This window comes from Thunnus albacares, chromosome 1 (assembly GCF_914725855.1).
Source record: "Thunnus albacares chromosome 1, fThuAlb1.1, whole genome shotgun sequence".
Classification (NCBI taxonomy): domain Eukaryota; kingdom Metazoa; phylum Chordata; class Actinopteri; order Scombriformes; family Scombridae; genus Thunnus; species Thunnus albacares.
The window spans coordinates 6,754,285-6,767,678 of record NC_058106.1 but is presented as its reverse complement, the minus strand read 5'-3'; positions in this window follow the sequence as shown (position 1 = coordinate 6,767,678).

The window sequence follows — 13,394 nt, the reverse complement described above, 5'->3', positions numbered from 1 at the left end:
TAAATGAGCCAAAAAAAAAAGAGAAACATTTAATTCTTCATACATTGGGTTTGTGTGGGTTAATGTGGCTAACCATGCATGTGTTCTCATTGTGTATGCACACACGTGTGTGTACAGAAGACCAAATAAGTGCTATTTATGCTCTTTGAAGGAACAAATGGATGCAGACTGCGTTTCATCCCGATAAACAAAAGACGAGTAACATATGCGGCTAACAGGCTTCTCTCACTGCCATCTGTCTGGATATGGAATGGTAATTTGGCAACCCTAAACTCATAATAAACACTACGTTGTATTTTGTGAGTGAATGTACAGTATGTGCATGTGTATCAGTGTGTGTCTTTGAGATGTAAAATAATTGGATGCAAAGCATTCTTGTGTATTTTCAAGGCTGATGAGCCTAAAAACACAGTTCAGTTCAGTCATTGTGTTAATGCACTTTTCTTCTCATACGTGTGTGCCTGCGTGTGCATGTGTGTGCATGTTTGATTCAGTTCAAGAAGCAGAGATCTGTGTGAGATCAACCGACAGTTGTCTTGATTAAAGCCAGCTGTTTCTCTTCATTAACAAAAATCCCATGCATGCTAGAAACACACATGCACACGCAGACTGTGCACAAGCCCATACACACACATAACGCATACAACTGAAATTCACTGACAACAGCTGTGAGTCACATGCGGGACGGAGCCCCTTCTATGTTCGTAGAAATGGGTGTGTGATGGTTCAGCTCATCAATGAGAGACACTGGTGTCATCAAGGAGTTTTACACCAGCAGTTGCATCTAACAGCAGTTTCTTTTAGTGACTCCTTGACTGCTTGTTTTACCTCCCGCTCTTTCTCCATCTCCTAACAGTTCATTAGGGCCCAAGCAACCTGTTGTTTTTGTAGAGATTATTAGGGCCCCGAGCACGAGCGGTGCGAAGACCCTGTTGTATTTCGAAAAATTGTGATTATTATTATTACTTAAAATTTACCTAAAATCATTATTACTGGATGCGTCCTGGCTGCAACACAGCCGCCGGAGCTGATCACAGCCACTCTAGTCAATGCTTGTGATCCCATCAGACGCACCGCAGCACATTTCAGAAGCGTCCCAGAAGCGGCTCTCCGCTCTGCTCCACTAAACATATGCGCCCAGTCTATTTTTGACGGAAGCCGCATCAAAGCTGCACAAAGCAGACTGAGTTGGGGAGGAAGTCAGGAAGACAGAAACAGCATAGACCATCTGGTTAATTTTCAAAATAAAACACCTCGTGCAGAGTCCCGATCGTATATCATCAATAAACACAATTAAAAGAGACAAATATAGAAACCATTTAACAAAGAAGCCTACTTGCCCACAGTAGAAGCACAAAAATCAAGGAAAATGGCCAAATCAACTACTCTGAGCAGGTCAACAAGACTGGGCAGTTCAGTTGCACTGCTACTGCTACTTATGTAGTATTTCCTACAGGAAACAGGAAGTGAAGCCGAAATGACATATAGTTCATCAAATGTATACAGTTTCAAATATGTCATTTCCAGCACCATGCACTGCACACAGGAAATAATATTTTACCCATTCACACAGTGTCTGATAAACCTGAAAATTCAGTGTCAACTGAGCGCCAGTATTGATACCATGGCTGCTGCTCCCTGCAACGCATGCAAGGTGCAAGGGCCCGTAGATTGCTGCTTGCAGCTTGATTTGTTTTTGTGTTTTTTTTTTTTTTTTTTTTTTTTTGTCTTTTATGTTAATGGTTCATTAAGAAACATGAAAATTTAAAAGTCTGCACACTGCCATCACTGCAATTATTTAGCTTCCAGAGGCATTTCCAATTGCTCTTTTCATTTGCTTCAACAGAAAGTTACATTTACTGCGCCTCTGATGGTTGGTACAGAGCCTGCGGAGAAGCACACATTCAATTTGGGTTTCCTTAGCTCACATTCAGATTGGTGACTCAAAGTCCTCCACAGATGGTTTGCCAACTACAGATTGTAGAAATCCAAATTCTCAGCTTCAGATCCTGTCAAATGTACTGTGGAATTGCTGGCTTTTACTGGCATAGTTCTCTGGTTGGATGGCTGACTAAGAGTTACTATATTACTTTCTGTGCAGAGAGGGAAATGAAGAACACTGTTACTATTATTTTGGTACCAGTAAATGAGATTGACAACTTCACAGCACAACTGTAAAGCAGTTAAAGATGAAGGTTCAGTTATAAGTGTTAAAGATAATATGCGTTATGCTGGATTTTATGCATACTGGTAACTAGAGAAGGCTACATTTTCTGTAACAGCTGAAGTTAAAAGTATTAAAGGAAACTGTGCCTGATGTTGAAGCACTGAGAGTAGTTGAAGTGGCAACTAAAGCAGTTACTGAAAGACTTTAAAATGGTAACGTTGAAAGGAGCTGAAGTGTAAGCGTTGAATTATGGTGAAGTGAATTAATTAATTACTGTAATCCATGCAAAAGATGAACAGACTCCAAATGATGAAAAATATTGCTGTTAAGAATGACTTGCGACACAACGACATAAACAATAGAGAATAATATGAAACAATAGATGTTTTTCTATTGTCACATGATATATATATTGTCGTGTGTGGTCTGTTCATATATGTATTTTCTACTCAGTAAGATTTGTGATAATCTTCCATGACATGATGATGTAGTTTTTACTTATGTGAAAGCAGCTGAATTTAGGACAACACAATCCCTTTTGAAGACCTGCAGTTACATCATATTGAAAATGGAGACAGGCTCATACCCTGGTTCAGCCCTGACCTGCAATCCATCATTGCTGAACTGAAACTTTAAATTTTAATTTTTTAATGTCAGATATGAACAACTAGGCACATTGTAGCCATTTCAATTTCTCACCTTTCAAAAATCACCTCTTAAAATTGCTGCCTTTGATTTTTAGGACCTTCTTCTGCATTGTGACAAAAGGAACCTTAAAGGTTTAAACAGTTAAAACAGTCACCTAATGACCAAAGATTTTAGGAAAAATGTATCTGTCAGAATAATACATTCTTAATGTGTCTTAGGCATTGTTTCCACTTGGCTTTCTGTCATGCTTCCTGTGCACTTGTACACTTTGCATGTTTTAATAACTACAAGAATATTTCCCTTTAATTAAATGTGCATAAACTGTTCTTCTGTTGTGTTAAAATGAAGACAGCTGTTAAAGTGTCAATAAAATGCTGGCCATTTCCAAACTCAGCTGTGGGCAGCACTAAAATTAAAGATGCTAGAACAAGAATGGCATGCTAAATCAGACCTGAATCTCTTAACATTTTCTGAAAATTGTTGTAGACATTAACGATTTGAATATGAGATCCTTCCACCAAAAATTGTTTGGGCTGGAATTTGAGTGTTAACAAGACTAAGAGTCTAAAGGCCTGCTGAGACCGTGCATATTCACAGCTTTGCTTTGACCTGAATGCTAACATGAGAATGCATTTCCTAATTAGCTCTAAACACAAAGTAAAGCTGGGGCCGATGGAAATGGCATATGTATTGGAAGTATGTGATCATAAACCAAAGTATTGGACAACATTTTGACCTGTTGGCAGTGCTAGATGAAAAATCAGAGGATCTCTAAAATCAAGACTTTATCCTCTGGGAACCATGAATGTCTGTACAAAATTTCATGTCAGTCTATAAAACAGTGGTTCAAATTTTCCAGTCCCCTTGCCATCCCAAAAGCCACATGGCTAGCATAGCTTAAAAGTAAAAACATTGAGTTTGGTTAAGTTGCTTATGGCTAGGCAAGAATGCTAGGCAAAGATAGTCATTATTTCATTTCAAACTCCTCTAACCTTCTCTGCCTTCTGCTTTTACTATTAATGAAGCTTGTCCTCGCATCCCTTCATTTTCTTCCTTTATAGATTTCAAGATACTGCTTATCACATACAAGGCCCTATGTGGTCTTGGCCCTTCATACATTTCCAAACTTTTGCATCCTTACTCCACCTCTCAGCCACTCAGATCTTCTGACCTTGGTCTTTTATTTATACCCCGCTCCCTCTCGCAAATCCGAGGGGTCCCCCCCCCGTATATAACTGTATATATATGTTGTTTATTTTTCTGAATCTGTATCCTATGCAGCACTTTGTAACTTTGTTTTAAAAAGGCGCTACGCTTTACAAGTCCATAAAAACACCAACAGAAAGAAGCACACAATATTACATGTGAAAGTACACACACATACACACACACTTACACACATACACAGGTAATAATGTTAATATGACAACAAGATTGATGTTAGTAAATTTAAAGCAGAGATCATATAACCCTAACAGGGTTAGGGTAGCTACATGTCAAAAAATAAAACAGTTACTCAGTCATTACACAAGTACAACTTCACTACTCACCATTAGAGGGCTACCCACATACAAAATACAACATGTTATCATAAATCTGGAACTCAACGCTTGTCACCAGAGTTGAAGAAAAATATATCTGCATGTCCTTACCCTCACAATGTTTCCCTCCACTGCTTTATATAAGCAGTAGACAGCTCTTTTTCAGTCACGGTGGGGAAATGGATTTTCCTCACATTTTATGTACAGAACACATTTCCATTGTAAGATATGCCCATTTCACAGTACAGTTTTAGATGCCATTCCTATCAATGACATTATCATTGACGCATCAAGAAACAGGTTTAGCTGACTGTACATTGGCATTGTCATGTTTGAAACTACTAAACCAAGATGAAAACAACAGGTTAGTCGGCTCAACTACAGAATGGTGTGGTAATGATCAAGGAGTGGACCTGGCGAGTAAAGAAATGTCCATAACTGAAGCCTAGGAGGCTGCTATACAAAAAGGCTTATAGTGCTGCCAGCTAGACTGAGAGGTACCAGAGGGGCAGAGGCCAAAGGGATAAATGCCCTGTTTTAAGTGCACAGGTCTGGTTTAAAAGTTAAAAGGGTCATATGCTGGGTTACTGTTCACCTACAGTTGAAGACCAAGCAACAATAACTCAACTAATGCATCACAGAGGCTCAATGATATTATAAATACTGAATTTAGAAAATGTGTCACAAGTTACAAAAAGTTCCTCTAAGTCCCTGTAATAGAATAATTTTATTTTAGTTTAATTATGTCCCTACAATCTTTATGTAATTCTACACTCCTGCCCTATTCTCCAAAGAATCCGCTGCAGTGCAGTAACAAACTAAGAGCCAAACCACAAAAAGCTCATCAGCGGTGGAAAAGGTTTGAGAAAGATTCATCACATAACACCAGTGCTCTGTGGTTAACAGACCTAAAAGCACTAGACTGGAGGCTCCCAGAACAGGAAGCAGTCCCTTTCACAGGAGCAGACTTCGAACAGCAGGTCACAAACATGAAGAGCTGGGCAGGGCCTGACAAGATTCATACCTGCTGCTTAAAGAAACTAACAGCACTGCACCAACGCCTAGCAGCACAAATTTGTCCATCTCACAAGTCAAATATGCAAATTCCTGGTATCAATTATTTGATTACTAATTAATTTCCATGAATGAGTGCAGGCAAAGCTGGAGTGATACCTGTGATCTTGGTCCCCAGTGTTCATGTGTTACTCCATTTGCATAGTTACATCGTCCAAAAAATCATTATGAATAATTCATTGTAGTTGGCAGCAACAATTTGTGCCAAGATCAATTTCAATTTCTGAGCAATAAATTTGATTTTTAATGTTGTGCTTATGTTTTTTAATGGAATTTTGACTGTTTTACAATTTTACCTCTGCTCCGTTTATGTCAGGCTTGTACCTTTGAGTTATGGTCTGCCATTTATATATTTTAATACCAGTATCATCAGCCGTGCTGCTATTTCATAATCAACATATTTCAACATTAGTGTATAGTTCAAACTGCAGTTTGATACACAGTGACCTTCATCATATTACTGAAATGTCACTTTTTAGACTGTAAATCAGTTCACCAAGCTGTTTCAGTGCTGCTTTTCTGCCTATCTTATCTTTTTCCCCTCATGAATTATCCTGCTACACCCATCCAATCATATCTCATTTTGAGCTCATTCTTAAAAACGATATCTTAGTATCAATTCATAGTTTCAAGGATTACTTAAAGGACATCTATAACGCTTACTGGCTTAATAAGTGGAGCTGATCATTTTGATGATTACTCTGTTCACAGTTATTACATGTTCTACCTCTTCGACTTAACATAGTGTGCATAAAATGTCAGGTTGGTGTAGTCGGATATGATTTATAAATAAAAACTATTGTAAAATGGGCAATCTAGGCAGGTTTTATTCCTTTGTTTAGAGACTGATTGCCTATATAATACTGCAGTGATTTGAGAAAATGGAAGATTAATTTCAGTAGGCTATATCACAGGCTGTCATGATTTATGGATTAATGAATGCTTATACCTATAGTGGAGAATGAAATTTAGAGGTGAACAGGGGCAGTACTGTATGGAAGTTAATGTTGAGGTTTTTTTCCACAGTGGAAGTATTTGTCCTGTATTGACTATAATGCTTCTGGTCAGAGCATCTCAGCTGCTTAGCTCTAAAATGTGATGTGAATTTGAATAACTTGAGGAGAAACAATGGAAAATCTTTATTTGTAGAAACAAACCCCGCATAGGTGAAGCCACACAGATGAAATATGGCAAACACTGATTTGTATCAGGGGTTACTATTGTTAATTAAAAACAAGATAAAGCCTTGATATGGGACTCACTGACTTAGAACACAGCAATGAAAAGGAAATTAAACAACAGAAAATATCCCCATTAATTACTATCACATGTTGTTATCAATGTGTTTGGTTGCCATTATTGTGATAATGGCTGGTTTTCCTTTTTCCATATCATACAGCCTCGGTGTTAGCGGTTCAATTCCCAGTGAACAAGCTACATTTGCCGGTACTGCAAATGAGAATAGCAAAATAAGGCAATGGGGAATGAGAACTGCCACAAAAACAATAGCTGCCATTGGCTTTATCTTTTTGAAAAAAGTACACATTTAAACACTGCATTGATATTCACCCTAAATAAATAATTAGCCTTATGTATGTGTATGGGTATGTTAACACACAAGGATGTATGTATTGCATTGGCATCAAACAGCAAACCATCTTTTCAGAACTGCTTTATTTTTGTCATTGTTGAGTCATTATTACTTCCGTGCTTCTTGTACCATTTGGCACCCTGTCATAGCTTTAAAAATAGAACAGGCTGAAGACAGTTTGGACTTTGATTGGTAGATGATGAAACCTCGCTCTACAGTCAAGCTTGGAAAGATTTCAAAAAGATAGTTTTCAGTATATGTCTTGGAAAAAAATTCCAGTATTTTGTTTTTTGTTTTCCTGTGTGACATCACCTTAGGCAGGATGCAGGATGCTTGATGAAACAGTCCTAATAGCATTAATGCTTGGCTGCATTTTAAGGTTTAGTCATATTTCAAATAGCAAGGACATCTCAAGTGAGCCTGACTTTATCACGAAAGCCACATGACAGCAGTCTTTTCGCCCACGGTGGGAAACACATTTTCAGTTGGCATTCAGACCAAAAACAGCAAGGGGCCTTGTTGTTTCAGGTATTGGTAAGGCGATGAAATATGAAGTCAGAAATTCCACTAACAGCACCGTGAGTTTTAAGGCTTAGCAGATGCTAAAACACCGGACAGTGATTCATAGTACTATAAGACAAATATTACAACTCTGGACAGTTATGACGACGGCAGTTGTTGTATCTTTCGTCGTGAAGATCATGAAGTAAAAAGTAGAGATATATCCTTCACATTACAAAGTAATCAACCAGGAACATGTGCTTGCACATATTGGCAACTGCAGCACCTTGCTGAATGTTGCGTCTTCCTGTGGGTTTTTTTGCCTTCTGCGATGGATCATTGTTTTTCCTGTCATTATTTGGTTCATATATTCTCAAACACTCCAATTTGGCTTTGCAAACACTTGGAGTCTGACCACTTTCTCTACGCTGGGTTGTCACTTGTCCAAATAATCTCAACTAAGGAATAAATGGCTCTAGGGTTCAAAATAACTACTTTAAACCAATTGGGCATGAAAATGCACCAAGAGACTTTGCCAGTTGCATCATCTGTGAGGTGGACTTTTTAAAAAAGATTTACTAAGGACCATGTGACAAACTTCTCTGTTAATAGAAAGAGTTTGGCAGTATGTCTAAGAGCCTGTAGCACTCACTCAGAAGTATTTATGCAAAGAAAATCCCATCATTAAAAGAAATTGGATGTTAATGTGTTGATAACCTCTTTCCTCCATGCCTCCCACTCCTCAGCGAAGGTCGTCTTCCATACTCAAGTCATGTTGCCTCTATAGTTGTTCCGTAATTGAAGAGTGCATTGCTGTAATATGGTGAGAAGAGCCTATTTATTTGTGTGTGGGTAGAGGACACAGGGTAGCTTACTCATGTCTAGCCTTTCTGCTGGCTCTCGCTGCAGCGGGATCAATTAATGTCTGCGTGTGCGTGTGTCTGTATGTAATTGCAAGTGTGTGTGGGAGGGTCAGTACACGCGTGTTTGGATCAAACGAGTATGTGAGAGTGTGTGTGTGTGGTGTCAGACCTCCCCCGTCTAACTGCTGCCCCGCAGCACCTAATATGCTGAGCACACAGGAGAGCTGCTTTTTGCTCTTCTTCCTCCTTGTTACTTCTCTTTTCTTTCTTTCATAGGTATAAACACTCACCCTTCCTTCCTTTCCCTTGATGTAAAACATGATATAAGTGTTTTTTTTTTTTACCATCTTGATCTGTGTTCTTACATGTGTATGTCATGCCCATATACACACTTGCTAGTGTGTGCTCCAAGACGATGTAACAGCGCACACACTGTCTAATTTGCTTTCCACGCCTCAACCACCAACTCTCTCTTCTTTCTTTTTTTTCCTACTCATTCTCTCTATTTTTCATTTTTCTTTTCTTCCTTCGGTCTTGCTCCCTGCTCCTCTTCTTCCCTCACTGCTATCTATCTTTCCAACTGTCCACACTAGCTGTTTTTTTTATCATGTTCCCATATTTCTCATCCTGATCCTTTCCCCATCCCCGTTCTTCCCACTCCATTAAATTTTTCCAGTCGTTGATATATGCCTGCTTTACTCACCCTTTCCTCACTTATTATTCCAGCGTCACTTTTTTTTTGAGGAAGACTCATTTCTTTCTCTCTCTCTCTCTCTCTCTCTTTCTCTCACCCTCTCGGGCTCATGCTATCAATGTGAGTGATTGTGCAATCCCGCGACGTGTTAAAGACATGAGGAGACTGTCAAACAGATCAATAGACAGTGTCTGAATATGTCTTCGAACCCCCTTCCAACGTCGCTCAAACACACACACACACACAATCACGCAAATACATGTTGAAAAGCAGCCAGGTAGTCGCATATGCAGGCAAACTAACGCACTAATGGATACACATGTAGCTACACACAAATACACAGACAAATGGAGACAGAAGCTCAAACAAACAGAGAATGTACGCAGTCACGTTTATAAAAAATCAAGATACATAGATTTATATTTAGATATGAATAAAAAATACACACACACATTCAAGACATTTGTATGGGTTGCCAAGACAGGGGCAGTGATTGGTGTGCTTTACTGTGATTGATTTCCTGTCTGAACCAGAGGAAGTCAGTTCATCTGATTAAAGACAGACAAGTTGAGAATTAAAGATTGGAAGCCACTCTTTCTATGTTTCGGTCACACACACACACACACACACACACACACACACACACAATAATGTCCTACAAGTGCCTGATCTCTTATCTATCCACGACAGTACCACATTATTTGTCAGATCATCCGTCAGCCTGAAACAGCTCCAGCACGGAGGCTAGAGTGCGGCAGCAAATCAGTTAAATTAGACCTCTGTAATGGCCGCATCTGCGAGAGCACTCTCAATTTACATTTTATAAATTTAGCTGAGATTATTTCTCTACTGTGTTCCTTTGTGAGCTTGGACTGATACAACAGTCACAATGCATGCAAGCAATAGAAACAATGCAAAGGTCAGAGCTGTAGCGGTCACACAGTATTACAGTGATGACAGGGAGAAATGCATGCAGGGACAGAATGTGAGGAAAGGAGATAGAATAAAGGTTTAGTAGAGATGTGTAAGTTACCCTTTGTAGTTACAATTAGCATATTAATCATTTAATTTATCTGTAATGATCTAAAGGTCTACATTCCCTCCTAACACTGCACCAGCAATGGACTTTTTATAGTAATTCAGAGGAGAGTTTGGTGAGGAAATTGTAAGACAACAAACACCCATCTCTTCACAGGTTTTATTTGGGCTCTACCGGCAGTGTGGCACAGATGAAGAGGCTTTTTTGTTACACATCTTTTTGGCAATTTCAGTGACTCCCTGTGACCTTGGCTGTACCTGCGTGGGAAGACAGTCACAGGAAAGGGTGTATCGGCAGCAGTTGAGAAGCACAGTGTAATTTTGGTGTCAATTATACAGGACTCACGTTTTTTATTTCAATGAAAATTCCTCAAGTGGGGAAAGCTTTTTTCCATTTTCACTGTACACATGTAGTCAGGGTGTTACTTTAATTTCCATCCAGAAATGAACTAATGCAGTCCCAAATCTCACTCCTCTTCTAGGAATGCATTGCATGCATTTTTTTTTTTTTTGTAACACCCAAACTTACCGAAGTACCTCTCTTTGTCACACTGTGTGTGGCTCTGTCTTCTTATCAGTTTCCTCACAAGCCAAACCAACTCCACATAGCTCCTCCAAACTGTTTTAGAAAAATTTCACCGTTAAGGATATGTTTTACAGCTGAAATCTCTTAAGAGTCCTTGGGCTCTTAACTTGCAACAGAGCTTTTAGCAATATTTGGTATTGTCCTTCTATCCTTTTCAACTTCACCTGTCCTTACTGTTGCATTGGAGAGTGTGTGTAACATGCATGAGTGTGAGAGAAGAGTGAATACAGCTAAGACACATGACATATGAACCTATTTTCTGTGCCATTGTTTTTCTCACATGATAGGAAAACCAAACCAGATCTAAAAATAAATGCACTACACCAGCGGAGACATTTGAGCATGATTATTCCCCTCCTTCCGTTAAACTTGCAGGAGAACTTTTGTCTCCCCCTCCTGGCAGCAAGACGAATTACACCGTTGACATCATCGCTGCAGACCCCTGATACATTTTACATGATCCAGTCTGTGCCCTGGCAATGCGATGCATCGGTTGGGACGCATTGAGGACAGTCCACAGCACTGGCCCGCCCTATACACTGATTATGCAATTGCGTAGGGCCTTGTGTATCTTTTTGTTGTTGTTTTTTTGGATAAAGAAAGTTGCTGGGCTCATGACTCAACCTCAACTTTATGCAAATTAGGTCCATTCAGTGAAATGCAGCCGACTCATGAAACTCAGATCAAACTGTCAAACTAGGCAGTACTGATTGAATATGAATCAAGATTCTGTTACTGCATTGCCTATTTCTCATCTCAAATGTTTTCAGAAACATACTTTAATAAAGTTTACCTATAAAATGAGATTGTAACGCTGCTGCCATGAAAATGGCAGAGCAAAAACCAAGCACCGCCCAACTCACAGTACGTCACCCACCAGCCGAAGCATTCACTGGTCCGGTGCATCCAGACGCATCCTCACCAGAGTCTGTATGTTTGCACCATAAATGTGGGAACTGCGGTACCATTGTAGTAACAACCAGTACTTTGTAACACCCCTTAAGGGGCCCCATTACACTGGTGTCTCTGTGAGTCACAGAGCTGCAGCACGAGTTTGTTTGCATTGACTATGCAAAATAGAGAGGAATTATCCATCTAGGAGTGCAAAAAGAAAGAGAGAGAAAGAGGAGGAAGAGAAAAGAAAGAACAGTGGTAAGTAGAGTATAATGATGAGTGATGATATATGATAATTGATGATAGTAAATGGTAACCAAAAATTAGTTAGCAAAGATGCATGATGTCATGTAACATGTAGCCTATAGCTAACATTTCAGAAGTTGGCAAGAACTTAACTAATGCTATCTAGCAAGCGTACTGTTCTGGGGAACATAATGGCAACAAAAGTCAGTCAGAAGGGCCCTGTGGGATTTTCTGCCTGGGGCCCCATCAGACACTAGAATCACCTTTGTTGTTGGGAGACATAAAGCCAATCAATGGCTCTGAACCAGCAAGGGGGCCTCCTGTCCCTCTGTCCTCATAAAACAAATAAGAATTTTATATGGTTATATATACATAGTTTCACTGTATATTTAGTGAAAAGTTTTATTTCATACAAACAGACAAAGTAGGGCCCTCAAAGCAAATCTTGCTTAGGGCCCCCTGTTGACTAGAGCCAGGCCCGACAGTCTGCCCCAGTCAACAGTTGCAAACCAATCATTGCTGGTTGGCGTAAAATGCATCACTACCAGTGCGCCAGTGCGGAAAAGTCGCCACAGACACCAGATGCAGGGTTTGAAAGGGTTTACAGAGACCTTTGAGTCATAGCATTGAACTGTGGACTGGTATTCAGTGCTTCAGCCAAAGCTGTAATATGGAAATCCTCAGAAAGAGAATGTTAGTGTTTGAGTGCTATTCAACCACTTGTGCTTTTGAGTTGTTTATATTGAATATATTAAGTACACCTGTTTGAGGAGCATTTTACCTTGCATAACCATTGCCTGCTTTTATACAGTACTTTCAAATAACCATTAGTAAACTGACCTTTTTGCTTCAGTAAATATGAAGAGAAAACACTATAGGTTGTCTATTCATTCCAGAATGCTGTATGGTGCCAGCTGATGCAAACAGGCATGACGAGTGATTGTTGGTCATTTTATGTCCAGAAGTAGTGTATAAAAGCCTCATGTGGAAACAAGAATAAATACATTGTCCAGTTGTACTTACTGAGTTGGTTAAAAAGTTACTTCTCCTCTTTTCTTTTCTATGTCCTTTTATTTTTCGATATGGCACTGTGCCTGTTCGGGAATGGAAAAAACACCCAAGAGCCAATCGTCCTTGTTTTGGAGAAACAGTTCAATGATTAAACAACGAGCTACACAGGACTGGTGGTGGAGTACAGGCACAGATTAGCTGCAGAAGGAAGAAGATGGGCTTGCTCTGTCTGATGTCACCATTAATGACATCATGAAATGGATCAGGTATTGGCCGAATATGACTGATCCACAATTAAAGCAATTCTTTTCATTTGCTGTGGTGAATTAATTTTAATACGTTATGCTGCTACTACTGTATGTGCTTCGAAATAAATGCAATTTAAATGTAAACATGGTAGGAATTTACAGTAAAACAGTAAATGTGAATGTACTCAATATGGGAAAAAAACAACAAAATACAGCAATTTGAACATCTGCAATGGCATGCCAGCTGTGCAATGTCTATCTGCTGAGGAAGATCATTGATAGCTATGAAGGC